Consider the following 16306-nt stretch of genomic DNA (forward strand, 5'->3'; position numbering starts at 1 on the left):
TTATTCTGTCAAATAACAATGGAAAGAGTCAATACACAGCCCAAGTTTACCACAACAGTGTAACTGAGGACAGCAAGCTCTCACTACATAAAGCCAGGACAGCAGGAGATGTAGTGTGGTCTAGCAGGGAGCAAAAACAGTGGCAGCAGGGCAATGGCTTCTACTCTCGCTCCACTGCTAAGTACCCTTGCAATTGTAAACCATTGGCTAACCTGTGAAATACTCTCTGGTACCTTCAGACTAGAAATACGCAAACGGTTGTCAGTTAACACCAAATTTATCAGCATTTATTACAATTTGGACATTAGCTTTAAGATATACACTATTTAGAGCAAATAGAAAGTTGAATCATCAAGGAAATAAAAAGGAAGAGAAATTCCTTTAATACCATAAATACAAAGACAGTAAATAAGACAGACATAAAACACATAAATAAGACAGACAGTAAACTGCTTTGGCCAAAGTCCCTAAGAATGGTGAAAAATAAATACTGAAGAATCAACTTGCTATTACTCAGCCTTCTCTATTTCCACAAATCTACACAAGCAAAATACACGAAGCTAGTTACACTCAAGTCAGTATTTGCTGTCTGTTTACCAGCACGGATGCTGAGGAATGCCTCATGAAAACACAGAAGACTACTTGACATGGTTCATCCTTACAAACTACAGAAGCGAGCCAATTCTTGCTTCTATCACATGTTGGTACCTGGGCATTTGAATAGCATTCTTGAGTCCAATTTTTCACACACAAGAGAAAGATGCAGGACCTTAAAATGTCCCTACACACAAAGAACAGAGTCTAGTCCCACGTCACCAAATAAGAAAGCCACTATTTTGGACTCTCCACTGACTTTCATATTTTCACACTACCCTTGCCATTTCTTCTCACAAATAATCACCAATACTCACAATTCTGATTTTCCTACCCTACTCATTTATCTATCTATCCTACCATTGTCCATTCTAACCAACATTTATTGAATACCAACAGTCCTGTATATAGCATCAATGTCTCTAGCATCTAGCTCAAGGATCAGCAAACGTTTTCTGTGAAGTAAATATATCAGAAGTAGTAAATATTTTAGGCTTTGTGGGCCCATGATCTCTGTCACATACTCTTCTGTTTTTTGTGTTTTTTTTTTTTTTCACAACCCTTTTAAAACGTAAAAACCATTCATATAGCTCAGGGGCCTTACAAAAACAGCCCACAGTTTGGACTTGGCCAACTATCCAAGACTTAGTGGATGCCTGGCAAGTATTTTTGAATAAAATTTAAGTTGAGTAAGATTTAGTCCCTTCTCTCAGAAAAGCTCACAATGCAGAAGAGGGAACATGTAAACTAGTGATTTAATACCAGATACTATGTGCTATGAATGAGGCAGGCTTAAGATAATGATGGGTTAATGCTCAGTAAGCGTTAACATGAGCCAGGCACTATTCTACGTATTCGATGTATAGTAACTACTTTGCTCTCCCAAGAACAAGCCTATAAGGTAAATTCTATTATTACTCCCATTTTACACATGAGAAAACTGAGTGATACAGAGATATTTAGTAAATTGCCTAAGGAGACCTAATCAGCAGAGTGGGGCTGAATTTTTACCCCAGACAGTCTGCCTCCGGAGCAAGCCCTGCATTTGACCTCTCTGCTAGGATGCTAAGAGAGAAGAGGCGCCACGTCTAAATCAGACAACAAAGTGACAGCAGGCTTCCCTGAGAAGGAGAAACAAGTGAAACAAAGAATATCGGGGTGGGAAAGTATAGAAAAAGAACATGGGAAGGGAAAGAGGTGTGATATTCGTGCGAAGCCCAGGAAACAGCAGATGCTATGAGGTGGTCAGGGTGAAGAGGGGAGGAAGTGCTGAGAGGCAAGGTTAGCAAAGGGGCAAGGACAACAGCATCAAGTTTCTGGTATTTAAGGTTCAACTGCAACTGAAAATAACTTAAAGTTTAAGTTTTGTCCTTAAAGCTGTGTGGTTTTAAGCAAGAGTAATACAATAAAACAACGTTTTGGTAGTTTACTTGGTAGCTGTGTGAACTCAGGTTACAGGGAATAAGTCTGAACACTGAACCATTACACGAACCTAAAGCAAGAATGGAAGCTAGACCTAAGGCAGTGGCCACGAGAACAGAGGAGAAACGGTTGTGAACAATATGGAGAAGGAACTAACTGAAACGCTCCGTTGAGTGAAGGAGATGAGCAGAATGACTGCCAGCTTTAGGCTTGAGCCACTGGGTAGATGGCAGTGCCGCAGAGGAGAACATGAGGACAAGAGGGGAGAATGTGGGAGTGAAGGGAAAAGAATGAGTTAAGGTATGTTTAAGTGGATGTGCCTGTGGGAGAGGTTCAGCAAACAGTGAATTTACAGGCATGTAATAAAGAGGAAAGGACCCTGTCTTCTTCCTGATCAAACTATTCCTCAACATACTCCTCACTCCAGAATGATTCCACACACCAGGCAATCCTCCATTTCACTTACAAATTGTCACCTCTATCCCTCACTCTAACCATATGACAATTTTCTTAGACCTCCACAGTGACCAAAAACTGGCCTACAGATGAATGCCAAGGATCCCTGCGTCTTCAAGCTTGGACTTTCTCTATTCAACCAGTAAAATAAATCTTCCTTAATCACTGTTTGCTAATCAATCACCTTGCCTGGTGTACAAAAGAGCGCCTGCAAGAGACAGGAGCACAACGGAAAAAGATAACTAGAAAAGAAGATCTGTTGTTAACAGTTTTATTGCAACCTTTAATCTAAGCAAATGCTCATTATATTTTTTGTCCTCTGGGATGTGGGACGGAAAACATGTAGTGTGGAAGTTACAGCAAGGATAGCGTCATTTTAGGTTCCAGACCGCACGGTGCAAGATGCTGCTGCACCGGCAGGTGGTCAGTTTAAGGAGGCATTTCTACGCATCACGCTGAGCTAGATTAACCTGAGCTAAATCTGCATTCATATACGTTTTTTGGGGGGTGGGGTGGAGATAACATTATAAATGCAGGCTTCTATTACCCAGTGGCCTTTATTACACCTTGTGCTAGATCACTGTTTCTTAACCTTGGCACAACTGATATTTCAGGTCGGGTGATTATTTGTTGTGGGGACTGTCCTGGGTATTGTAGGATGTTTAGCTGCATCCTGGGCCTCCAACCACTAGTGCCTTTCTCCCCCTACCATGGCAATCAAAAATGTCTCTAGACATCGTCAAATGTCTCCTGAGGGGCAAAATTTCCCTCATTTGAGAACACTGCTCTAGACCCCTACAAATTGACTTAACATCCTCTTTTCTGTGCTTCCCTTTCCAGCTTTGAACTCTCCTCTTCAACTAATCCTGATTCCTGGAAGGCTCTTCCACATTCAGCAGGACAATCTTTTGTTATTCAAACAACTCCTAAAACCCCCTTTTGATAAATGTCAAGCACCACAATTCTGTCTCAGGACTCGCAAAGCATGAATATTTACATGCTACTGGAAGGCATTCTCCACTAGATCTGATCTTCAGTTTGCCAGTAAATTTGCCTAATGACATGCTGGTTAATTGTGGAGGTGCTTTAACATTTTTCATTTGTCCAATATCTAGTTCTTTAAGTCTTTAAGTTCTAGTGTTCTTTAACTTAATAGCTACCACTTATTGAGACCCTACTGTGGTTCAACAACTGTTCTAAGCACTTTGCATACATTAACCTCAAAACAGCCCAATTTACAGATGAGGCAACTGAGACACAGAAGGTAGGGAGCCCAGGGCTCACACACAGGCAGCCTCGCTCTAGAACCCCGTTCTCAACCCCTACACTACCCTGCCTCCCAAATGTTGATAAATAACTGCATTTACTCCACCTATTCACAATTTATAACCTGAGATCATATACAATCTCAATGTATTTGTTTTGTATTTCTTGTTCTTTTGTTTTTCCTGTAAGAGCACAAGAAAAACAAACTAGTGAGACATCAAGTTTGCACAGACCAGCAGTACCGTGCCTGACAGAGGCATCAAAGAACACTGTGTGAGCCCAGCACAGGGCCTAGAACATAATTGTTCCTCAATAAATAACTGATTGAATGAATGCCTAAAACATCCTAAATTTATATAATAATCTAGATTGAAATACTTGGATTATTTTGTCTTTCTGGCCCGTAAGCATCCCTCTTCTGGACCTTCCTTCTTTACTAAAGCACTGTGTCCAAATGTATATATAACATATAGAGGTCACTTTGATACAAGAGTAGAAAAATATTTTCTATGTTTCCAATAACTTTTCTTTTAAAATCCTGAACTAGTCTTTTGGCCACGGTACATGAATCTGCTATCTTCAAATAATAAACAACAATAACTTTTAAATTCTCTTCCCTAATACAGGTTGAAAACCACAATCCTACAAGTATAAACTGGAATATGTTCCCCAAATGCATTTATTTTAAACTCGCACATTATAGCTCTTTTGTCATTTTTCCTTATTCAGACAATTGCAGTCTTATGCATTTTGCTACTGAGACAGCACTCCCAAATACTTTATGAACATTTTAAGTAAGACCAGTCTATAAATGGACCTCTGGAGAACTGTATAACTTACATTTCTTCATCTAAACCAGGACCAAATGAAGAGTAAACACTCCATCCTCCTCCTATGGGGATATAATCTTAAAGCATCTAGGACACTTAGCTTGGTGGGATGGGGCTAGGGGGACACTACTGATATGAATGCCTTTGATAATATGGTTTGCTCTAGTGTTACCTGGCACTTGACAAGCACATAATAGACGTGAGTCTCATGTGTTCCTACTTTACGGCTATGACACTTAGCACAGTAGCAAGCACATGTGGACACTTAATAAATGCCTTTAGCATGAGGATTGCTTGAAATCTAGGAAGCTGATAATTTAGCACAATTAATTTCAAGCAAAGAGTGAGAAGGAAGAGCATCCTTTTTATGCTTCGTCAGAACTTAAAAAAAAGGGATGAAACTGTGGGAAGAACACGCAAAGGAAACCATCTCAATGAAATGGGAAAGAAGGTCAAATGTTCACAAAAGACTAAATTAAAATAATTTCAAAGAAAAGGAAAGCAAAATTGGTTTGTAACACACCTTGACCCTCACTTTTAAAAAAAGTGAGGGTCATGTAAAAACCTAATGTCAACTATCTCTTTAAACGTGACTGTCACAGTGCTGTTCACACCGCTGGGGAACTTGGGCTGGCGCTGCACAGAACAGCTGACCGCAGAAACTGTTTTGTTGAGAGCCTAACAGCTCACTAATGGGAAGTGGTCAGAGTTATTTTCCCACATTCTCTGAATGAACAGACTAGCTATAAAAACTTTTAAAAAACCCAAAAAACCCTAAGTAACAGTAATAGCTATAAAATCTCTTAAAAAAAAAAAAAACCAAGCTCAAATGCCAAACATCTTTTCTACCTATCACAACCACTTTTCGTTTCACAAGACCAACAGAGGGGTTTTATTATGTCTCATAGCACAAATTTATATTATGTCGTTAAATACAAATAATTTTATCAAGTCAGAATTCTTAGCCTACGGTTCCAAACATAGTTTCCACTAATCATCATCTTTTCCCTCACTCTAGACAAGAAACCTGCCTGCTGAGCCTTCCACTTAGTCCCATTCATCATCCCCCAACTCCCATCACTATGTGTTTATTCCCCTTGGAACATTTATGCTGTAGTTCCCTCTACCAAGAATCGCCTTTCTCTCCTCCTCTACATCATCTCTCTTCTCACCATTTAAGTACTCCTCAAGCTCTTCTAACTAAATTACCAAGTATTTCTATATTTATCTGGGTTGCAAGGGTAGGTCACAGGTTATTCCCTTAACTCTGGTATGTATTCTACCATGGTGGGAGGACATCTATAGGAAAAAGAAATGGTTCACCATAAACCTACATTTGAAAACCTGTAACAGCTCTTGGTCTGCATCCTACGGCAGAAGTTCGTTGTATTATATTTGTAAAACAAAGGACTAAAGATTTTCTTCATCAATGTTACATTTTTTTTTATCATGTTTGCTAAGTCTCATCCATTGATATTTGTCACATACCACCATCTCTCCAAACATCTGGGAAGTATCTACATACAATGTGTTCTCATTAAATATTCTCAGGCTTGTGCTATAAGCATCGTGTACCATTGTGTTCAGGGGGAAACAGAACTTGGGGGCACAAATCTTGTTCCAATAGCATTTGAACACCTTTACCATACATAATTATGTTAAAATTGAAGAAAATTTATCTAACTAATCACAGTCAAGCAGAAAAAGTGAATACCCATGTGAAATAGAAGTCTTGAAAACCAAATCTAGGTTTAAAATTAAATTCCGTTTTCACAAAAAGATAAATGAAAAAAAAAAAAAGATAAATGAAGAGGGGGGAGCCAATTAAAGTCTGCAAAGTGTCCAGCATATCACAGGCCCTCAAATCTTTGCTAAATTAAAGCAAAATCCCTAAGTCAGCATGTCTTCTTTTAGGAAACTTGTCAGGACAGGTAAAATTGGAGTTCCCAGACAATGTGAATAAATTTAATTCCAGCTCAGAAATTGGCTGATTTTACTGGATCTTTAGTTTTTAAACTGTGCTGAATGATAAACATAATATTATCCTTATCTTTGAGGCCTAAACAGATCATGTCGTACTCTGAGATTTCTTGAACGTAAAATTTATGGACCAGAGATGGATACCTTGAGTCTGTAGAAAAGACAGACTCTAGTCATTTAACCACTATTTGCTAACTGCCTACCATGTGCCACATGCTGGGATACTGGGGGTTCAGCAGTGAGTAAAACAGACAAGGTTCCATCCCCTCTTGGGAGTTTTCAGTCTCATCACAGAGATATATAATGACAAATTATGATAAATGCTATAAAGGAAAAGAACGGACTACTATAAGACTACACATCAAGAAGCAGTTTTTCTATGGAAACTGTCTTCGTGTTAAGAGCTGAAGAATAAAATGGGAATTGACTAGGCAAAGGGAGCCTTGGAAGGTCAGAGGACAGTACCTGTGAGAATCTGAACAAAGACCTGTGTGGCTCAAGTGCCGAGAGGGAGGGTAAGAGAGGAGGCTGGAGAAGTAGACAGGCAGGATGTTAGTCTTTATCCTAAGAGCAGTGGGAAATAATTTTAAGCAGGAGAATGACTAGATTGGTATTTTCAAAAGATCATCCTAGCTTCAGTGTAGAGAATAAAGTAAATGAAGGTCATGGGAGACTACTACTATGCTGCAAGACAGAGACGATGACTACTTAGACTAGGGTAGCAGAGAAAATGGCCTGAGAAATGAGAGTTATTAAGGATGTAAAATAGACAGGCCTTGGGATGTGAGGCAGAGGGGGTGTCAGGAATGGTGAGGTTTCAAGAAAAAGAGTGGTCAAGAATATCAAATGCTATTGAAGGGTCAATTAAGAGAAGGTCTGAGAAAACGTCCATTGGATTTCATGACCTGGAGATCACTGATGACCAACCAAGAATATTTCAAAGAATGATGAGTTAATTCCACCGCTCACATCAGCAGAAGGTGATGAAAAGCCCTGGGTTCACCTATTAAACCCTCTCTTGTTTTCAATTCCTTGTTTCTGACCATCCTTTCTTGCTTTGCATTCCCTCCCCTGCCCTCAATATAGCTTTCCTTCTCATCTCTTGTTCCATCCACTCATTTCCTTCTTCTCCGTACTTAACTGTTTTTCTTCCTTTACCTTTCCCTCCCTTACTTGAGTACAATATGGAACTGAAAATATTTCATTTTTCAACTGAATACTTTCTATTCTTCTTGTTTTCAATTTTAACATTTTACACTTCAGAATCATGAGGGGCAGGAGGGCTGATGAAAAAATTTAGTTGCTTTTACTTATAAACTTTCGAACAATTTCTCTCACAGGGTATGTCAACAGTTCCAATAGGAAAAGATTTCCTAAAACACCGAACTCCTCTTATATAAGAATAGTCTTCTAGTACGTTAAACATTTTGCTCCTATATCACTAACTTCTGGGTGTTATGTGGTCAAACTACCATCTCAGTAATAAATTTTAAGATAAGTAAATTATTAAATAGAATTCATCTAAAGTAGTTTCTCCTGAACACTTCCAGGGCACAAAGGTATTCTTATACAGAAACTCAGAACGGAAAATAGTTAAAGCATAAGTGGTGTTTCACAGAACCATCAAATCAGTCCTTATTAGGATCTCACATTTTTCATTGTTATTTAACCAATCATCATTCCTTACTCCATCCTTTTTTTGGGCAGAGGGTAGGGGAGGATGATAGAATTTAAAATTTACCATTACTAGGTCAGAGTGCTAATAAGCATAGTATTTTAAGATGTCTTTGTTTCTTGCCGTAAACCTCCAGAACTCTTCCAGGCAGTCTTCAAATGTAAAGATTCTATAACTCCGCCTGCAGGGTTAGGCTCAAGCAAATACTAACACTTTAAAAAGTGGGAATGGAAAACTTGAACAGTTGAAGCAGAAACAGTACCTAGCCCCATCTTCCAACTTTAGAAAGAACGAGTAGAGAGATTTCATGGCCACTGTGGCCCCATTGTAATACAGATGTTGATGTATGGCTATAATAGAGTTTCAAAATAAGCTGCAAAATAAATGTCTGGTGTAAGAAAACACTACTGGTGGGAGCATGGTCTCTCCTCACCAAGCTGCTCCCTGCTTGCCAGGGAGGGACAAGGCTCAGCTGAGGTTGCTCAGGGCTGCCTGTAATAACAATAATAATGAACCTCCTTCCCCCAGTATCTCATTCAGTCCTCACAGGGGCAAAAGGAGGGTTTAGGATGCCAAGGCCCCATGGCTACAAGTGCAAGAGTCAGGATTCACCCAAAGGCCTGACTCCAAGGCCACTATCTGTCCTTCTGTGGTGCTAGCTTCTTCAGGGACCTCCCTTGCTACCTGAACACCCTGGGGTCCCAATCCAGCCTTCCCTGAACTCGATGAACTCTCTGTGCCAGTTCCCTACACCACGATTTGTAGATTCAGATTTTACTGGTTAATATATAATAATGCTTTCTCACCACAATCCACTATCTGATATCCTGTCCTATCCCTTTTCCTCGTACACGATTTCCACCTGTTAGGAGTATATCATTGGAGCATACTTATTCTTCAGTAGAGTTATGAGTATATGTGGGTCCATTCTACTTAGTTTTGGATGAAGATTTTGTGATTATCTGAAATGGGCTCGCAGGCAAAGGCACAACTAATCCCAGTGGCCTCTGATGTTTGTTCACAGCCTCATTTACTCAACAAGTATTCTGAGCACCGACCATGTGCTCTGTTCACTGTCCAGTGGTGGGGACAGAGCAGAGAACAAGCCAACACCTGTGCCCTCATGGAGCCTAGATTCCAGTGGGGGAAACCTTTAATTTTAAAAAATATATATAAAAATAAATGCTAAGAAGAAAAATTAATTAGACTAAAGGAAATGAAGCTATTAACAAGACTGGATTTCTTGTGTGGTTTAACAGTCCTATTACTTTATTATAGACACATCAAGGGAAGTTACCTAACAGTAAAATGAAACCCCTAATTTGCAGGAAAAAAACAAGACAATAATTCAAAGAATGACAAAATTAAATTAAATTAAAATCAAACCACTCCTCTATGCTCTTTACAAAAATACTTTCACCTCTCTGTCAGGTAATTGATAATGCTCCTTATCTCCACCTACTTTACTTTCCTGTTGCAATATATACAAGCACTTTCAAAAGAAAAGAAAAAGAAAACTCGATTGGTCTCATCACAGTTCTTCCACCACCGACAATTATCACATTCATTTGGCTAAGGTTAGCACTGGAATTCATCAGCTGCAAATCTTAAGACTAAAACAGCATGTTCCAGAAGAAGAGTATCTTCAAAACACAAGGAAAAAGATGGAAAACAAGAAAAAACTATAAAGGAAAGTGAGAGGATTGTCAATATTCTTAGATGGAGATACTGGAATTAATGAAAAGTGACAAGAATTCTTGGAAGAACTGGATTTATAAGAAAGCATAACATCACCAAAATTCATGGTTTGTACACACAACTGAACTTACGAATAAATAGGAACCAAACTACTTTAACTCTCCAACCCTTTTGGTAACACAGTTCCGTCTACAGAGAAGTCAGTCTACTAATTAGCAAAGGTATTAACTACGTTAAAATTCAGAGTAGTGGGTATGCTTTTGGTTTCTAAGGCACCAAAAACATAGCAAACTCATCTAAAAGCAAGGTGAATAAAATAACAGCAATAGGTAACTTCTTATTTGAAATCAAACATGTCTCTTGAATATTTCCACATCTCCTAGAGAAATTTAAGGTAAATTTCAGGCAATATTCAAAGATCTAGAAAGAAAGGAAAGAAACTAGGGAAAGGAATTATCTAAAATAATTAAACTGAGCACTAGTATTAGTTCTATAGCCACGAGGATTTTTGGTAGCTTCATTCTCTACCCAGGCACATTATAATAAAACTCCTTAAACTTTACCTAAGGGCAAGGGGGATGGGACTAAGAGACCGAAGCAATGGATTAACTGCAAAATATTACATTCTAGAGATTATAGCTCTAATAAATGAGGAAAAAGATGTGCACGTAACTGAAAGAAAACATTTTTTTAAATCCTGCATAGAGTAATACAACTTGAAGTAAAGGAAAATATCAACTTTATCATTGCTTGGATATTATTAGGAACAAGAAAACCTAGTTGGGGGAAAAATTATTATTATAGTTTGCATCATTATTAGTTTGGTAGTCCTTCAGAATAAATCAGGAGTTTGATCTACGATTACTTTTTTTTTTTACATAGAGATTAGTCATGAACAATGTGCTTCCTCCTGGTTCAGGCTCCATTATTTAAGAGAAGAAGGAAGATGAGAAAATTAAATAACTTACTTTTAACTATGACTTTTATGCCTTTGTCAAACCCAATAATTTATTTCACTGTGACATTTCCAAATCCGTAATTTTATTGTCCTGAGCATGTTAAACTGATAGGAGGGAGGAAAGCAGGAAGAATCAGAGAAAATGGACTACGAGTTCACATTCTTGTCCATACACCACTCTTCCCACCTAGGCAAATCAGTAAATCATAACATAGGTCATCCTAGCTTTTCCTATAGAAGTCCATGAGAGCTCCCAGCTACTTTTCCAACAACTGCCACACTTCTACTAGGTACAATAGGGGAAGGACAGAAGCTACTAGCCGTGGGCCCAAAAGAAAGAAAAATCAATGTTTTAAAGAACAAGTCTAGAATGCAGTCCTCTTAATGCATCTTAAAATGCCTGACTGACAAACATTGAAAGGCCAAACGTTTTCAAGAAAGATTGACTGTCCATCTCAATGCGCTTGACTCAAGTGGGACAAAATTTGCCTGTGTAAATGTAAGTTCTCAAACAGTCCCAAACAGCAGTAAACAGCGGTCCTAATGTTCAAGCAGTGGCATCTCCCATGCTCTAAAGAAGAGAGAGCAACAAAGCTCTCAGCAGACTTGGAAGTTAGACTGAGTTCTAAATATGGTTTGATTTTTTGAAATCTTAATGAGCAGGGAATATACTTAAGGATCCAGAGTAAAAGTATCTACCCCTCCAAAAAAAGGAGCATTATCAAGCCAAAAAAAGAAAGAAAGAAAGAAAGATTTACTACTTCGGCGTTTTGCAAAATTAATGAAACAATATACCAGAAAAAGCACTGATTCCTAATGAACAAATACAAGAACACAGAAAACAAATTTAATAATGGCATACATTCCTAGTCTTAAGAAAAACCCTGTACCGCTCTTTCTAACACACTGCAGGCAATCCTTTATTACAGCAAACTTGTTCTGTAAAGGGCCAGAAAGTAACATTTTAGTTTTCATGAGCCATTCACAGTCTCATCACACTCCTCAACTCTGCCATTGTAGCACAAGTGCAGCCATAGATATTACATAGATACTACATAAAACAATGTGTGGTTGTGTCCCAATAAGACTTTATTTACAGATACAGAAATTTCAATTTCATATAACTTTCATATGTCACGAAATATTATACTTTTTATTTCTTTTTTCCATTTAAAAATGTAAAAATCACTCTTAACTCATGGGCCGTATTTGGCTGGAGGACTACTGCATGCCTATCACTGCATTATTTTCATCAATGTTTGTAGAAATAAAAATTTACAAATGTCTATAAAAATATTTTCTTCCTTGATATTTCATTAATTTCTTTTCTCCAATCCCAGTTCCAAGCATCCCACACTTTCCGAAGTCCCCATTTTATCAGATTCCTTCCCTCCTTGCACATCCCTCTCCTCAGGGTACAGCTTGCCAGTCCCTCGGATGTTTTTGAATCAAAATCTACCCATGTTAGAGCAAAAAGCCACCCATCGTAATTTTTTTATAAATCCTACTTCCTTGAACTACTGTAAAGCTCCAAATCTTTTCATGCTCAATCTTTCAATAAATATAGGTTTCGCCAATCTTATTATGCCCTTTCTTTTTCAGCCACCATTTAAGTCTAATTCTATACAATGAGACCCCCATGAGGTCGCAGCAGCTAGGCTGCCTTATGGAGAAGGCAGGTTTTAGTCACAAACACAATTAATGTTTAAAATCTTATCAGTAGCTATTCAAATGGCTTCTCAGGAAACTCAGGAAAAGAGCTAGTCTATTACTTTAAATTGCCTCTCTCTCCACTTCCCTAGTTAGGTATTCTTTTTTATTTTTATTTTTTAAATTTATTATTTACTTTATTATTTTTCTAATTACTAATATTTTGCTATAATAATATTATTAGGATAATTTTCACAATGTTTTAAAAACTTACAATCTCTTTAAATTTAAAGCCACAAAGTCCTAAAATGTTAAATTATGTAAATAATTAAAATAATATAAGCATACATTCAATTCATCAGAGTATGAAATATGTTAAAATTAATACTAACTTCGAAAGGTACAATCATAAACCTGGAAAGTGTCAAAAAAATCATTTATTTCATAAAAGTGCCCCTACATGTGGGAACTGTGTAAAAGCGTAGTCTCTGGTGCAGGGGATCTTTCAGATTAGCACAGAGGAACATTTGGGAGTTAGGGAGAAGCCACGTGGTGGGAGCAGAAGTGTGGTCTTGAAAGGTGATGGGCAGGAGAGGGAGCATTCAATAAGGAATGAGGTTTCACTCTCCATGTCCCCCATCCATAAATAACCAGTGTTTAAATGCACCTAGACTAAAACTGTTCCCAGTGAATTCAGCATAACAGGAACAGCAAAAATGCCACAGTTCAGCAATCTGTGTTCGACTGTGAAGTCATTTCTCCTGAAGACAGATGCTACCCCAAGGAACTAAAGCAGAAAAACAATTCAATGTATGACCAGAGGCAAAAGCAAGAAGAAGATTAGAACTGCAAGTCTCTCTCTCTCCCCTGAGACTCCCTGGCTACATCTTGAGAACATCCTACATGGACGACAGAAATGGTAATTTCCTACACAATACAAAGCAAGAAGCTCTGCCTTTTATTCTGCTGCCAAGTATATAAACCAAAGGACTTCTTGCAAACTACTGTACCCCAAAAACAAGAAACCAAGGAATATAGCTCCTGAAAAGTAGCATCCAGGGTCCATTAAAAGTCAAAACATTTCCTCAAGATACATTTCATTTTTTTTTTTTACTTCAAGTGCACTAGCCAGTTTCAATATTAAAAGAAATCCCGAAGACCAAAAAAAGGGATTGAATGTAGCATGTATTTTTATTTGACTACCATGTGGGGAAAAAAATAGAAATACTAAAAATCTCCTCATGAAATTTTCAAAATAAAACCTTACTACTGCTCCTACAAAAGAATTACTTCTTTAACCCTTTTAATGTTCTTTTTAACCCCACTGAATCACCTGTATAATCCTAAAAAGGCAGACCCACTCACTACACATTAAGTCACAAACTGCCCATCGTTAGTTCGACATCAAAGAAAACACACTGTTAAAAGTTCAAATCTTACTCTTCACTATATTAAAATAAAAGTTTAACATAATTTAAGAATAATACTAAAAAAAGGAAATAATATTCCTTCTCCCCTCTTCATCACTCTCCCTCTTCCATCTCTTGTCACCCCCAAACCCTACCACAAACCACTGACTGACTATCCAATTTCTTTGAGAAGAATAAGAACAAAGAAAACTATAGTCCAAACCTCCAATCATCAGATATTTCATCCTTGCAGTGAACTAACAAGGTCTCTGGCTATTTCAACAGACTGCTAACCTATAATGTTTTCTCAGTGAGTAACGGTAGGCAAATAACTAGATTCAGACACTTCATTGCAAAAGCAACAGACGTTTGTCAACAACAGTGAAACAACTATACCATAAGTAGGCTAATTTCAAGTGTGCAGAACATGAAATTTCAATAGTTTCTCTCTCCGATTTTTTAAGTTTGGTTCTACAAAGTTTATCCCTTTTCTTATTTGCCATTGAAAGCTTTTTTCTGTTATTTCTCAGTTCCATCCCAATGAAAAGTAATGCAAGACAACAAACCTATAGTTTTAAGCCATCTACACCACCCCAAAGAGCAAACATCCAACAGAAGCAGGAGCAGATTAGCAAGAGTTGCTCAGTATTACAAGAACTGTCCTCAGCCATTAAACTTACTCCCATTTGCCTATTTTGTTATACAGACGAAGAGAGAAACTAACTCACCAATCTATAGTGAATATAAATCAACATTATTTTTAAGACACAGGATAGTAAAAGGCACAGAGGAGAAGAATAGCAGTCAAGTCTTTGGCTCCTTCCACCTGCCCTGGATTGTTGGTTGCAGCTTCTCTAACGGCTAATTTTCTCTTCTTGTGGGGTTTTACTCGGTGTGCCTTGCTCGCCACTTCTACTGCTACCCTTGTAGTTTTTCAAAAGGAGATAAAGCAACTGTATAAGAATGGCTAAAGACATCAAAGACCTCAGGCTTCGTGGTTGTGTGTGGCATGGGAGGAAGAGGAGGAAAACGTGAGGTAATGAGGATCTACTGTATTTACCTTACGTGCAGGGCATGTGGACAACAATAGAAACCATGTAGGGTGCACGTCTGGTGAAAAAAGAACATGGCAGCCTAATGGGAGGCTTTTGTTCTTCAAAAGGGTCTCCTTTCCTCCTTTTATGCTTCATGTAATTCATGGCATCTGAGCTGCTCTTGAACTTGACAGACTGAGAGAAAGAAAGGGAGAAGAGAGGGGGAGTCGACACACAAAGAGAAGGAAAAAGGGAGGACTTCAAAGAGAATTCATCTGAAAAAATTAGTTCTACTGCCAGTTTTGATGAAGTTTTGGAACTTTAAAGGAGAGAGTATCATTCAGTGTTGAAATAAATTTAATTTTCCCAGTGATTGTAACAAGTAATAAAGTAGATAAATAAGGAACAAAATGAATTATATCCTAAGAACATGTTACTAATTCTTTCTGCTACATTGTGGTTCTTGAAATAATAGTAAGAAAACATCTGTTTTTCAACAATTACACAAAAGATAGCATTCTACAAGCAGGACCAATAACTAAATGATTTTCCAGTTTAGGGGAACAGAGTGATAAACAATACCAAATAACTCCACAAAACCACCAGCACCACCTGCAGGATAAATACAGAGGAGCATTCTACAACAGATTTCAAAGCCTAAGATTTTTTAAAACGAAACATTCACAACTAACGTTTGACACTTTCACTTTAAAGTCAAGAATTTAAAAGTTTTTAAAAAGCAGTGAATAACTTCAGATGAAGAAAAAATCCCTAGGAACCTTTGGCCAATTTTAGGTATTCATGAATATAAACACAGAACTGTTGAAAGATCCTTAGCTATGTTATGTATTAATACAAAAGGCTGCTTCAAAACAATAAAAGATCTGGCTATAAAGTAAGATGGCTGTCCCATGGCTTTAAAATAGACTTATTATTATTTTTTATTGTAAAACATACATTCATTACATAACAAACATATCTGAAATATAGGAAGCTATCCTACTCCCACTATTAGATTTAGTATTTTTTCTTCCAGGTCTTTCTCCTACGCATATCTTACATATATAATTTTGTACTGTATGCTATACATACTAGTTTTTGGGTTTTTATTTTACAACTCCCCCCATTTAATGTATTTTATACCTTCTTTCATGTCACTCCATATATCAAATTTTTTTGGTGGTACACAGGATTCCACCGTAAAGATGTTCTAATGATTAGTGACCAATATGCTAATGATAGATATTTGGATTGTTTCTATTTTCTCCACTTCACAAACAAAGCTTTAAGAAATAGTGCCATGTAAATCTCTGCTTACCGGTATCAACGTTTCT

The 16306-nt window shown here is 37.7% G+C and overlaps 1 protein-coding gene across 2 annotated transcripts in view; it reads right to left on the reverse strand.

Annotated features, from left to right (window-relative positions):
* Positions 1 to 16306, reverse strand: part of POU2F1 (POU class 2 homeobox 1) — a 168919-nt gene that overhangs the window by 105023 nt on the left and 47590 nt on the right. The window lies entirely within an intron of this gene.

Source organism: Diceros bicornis, chromosome 4 (genome assembly GCF_020826845.1).
Source record: "Diceros bicornis minor isolate mBicDic1 chromosome 4, mDicBic1.mat.cur, whole genome shotgun sequence".
In the NCBI taxonomy this organism is placed as follows: domain Eukaryota; kingdom Metazoa; phylum Chordata; class Mammalia; order Perissodactyla; family Rhinocerotidae; genus Diceros; species Diceros bicornis.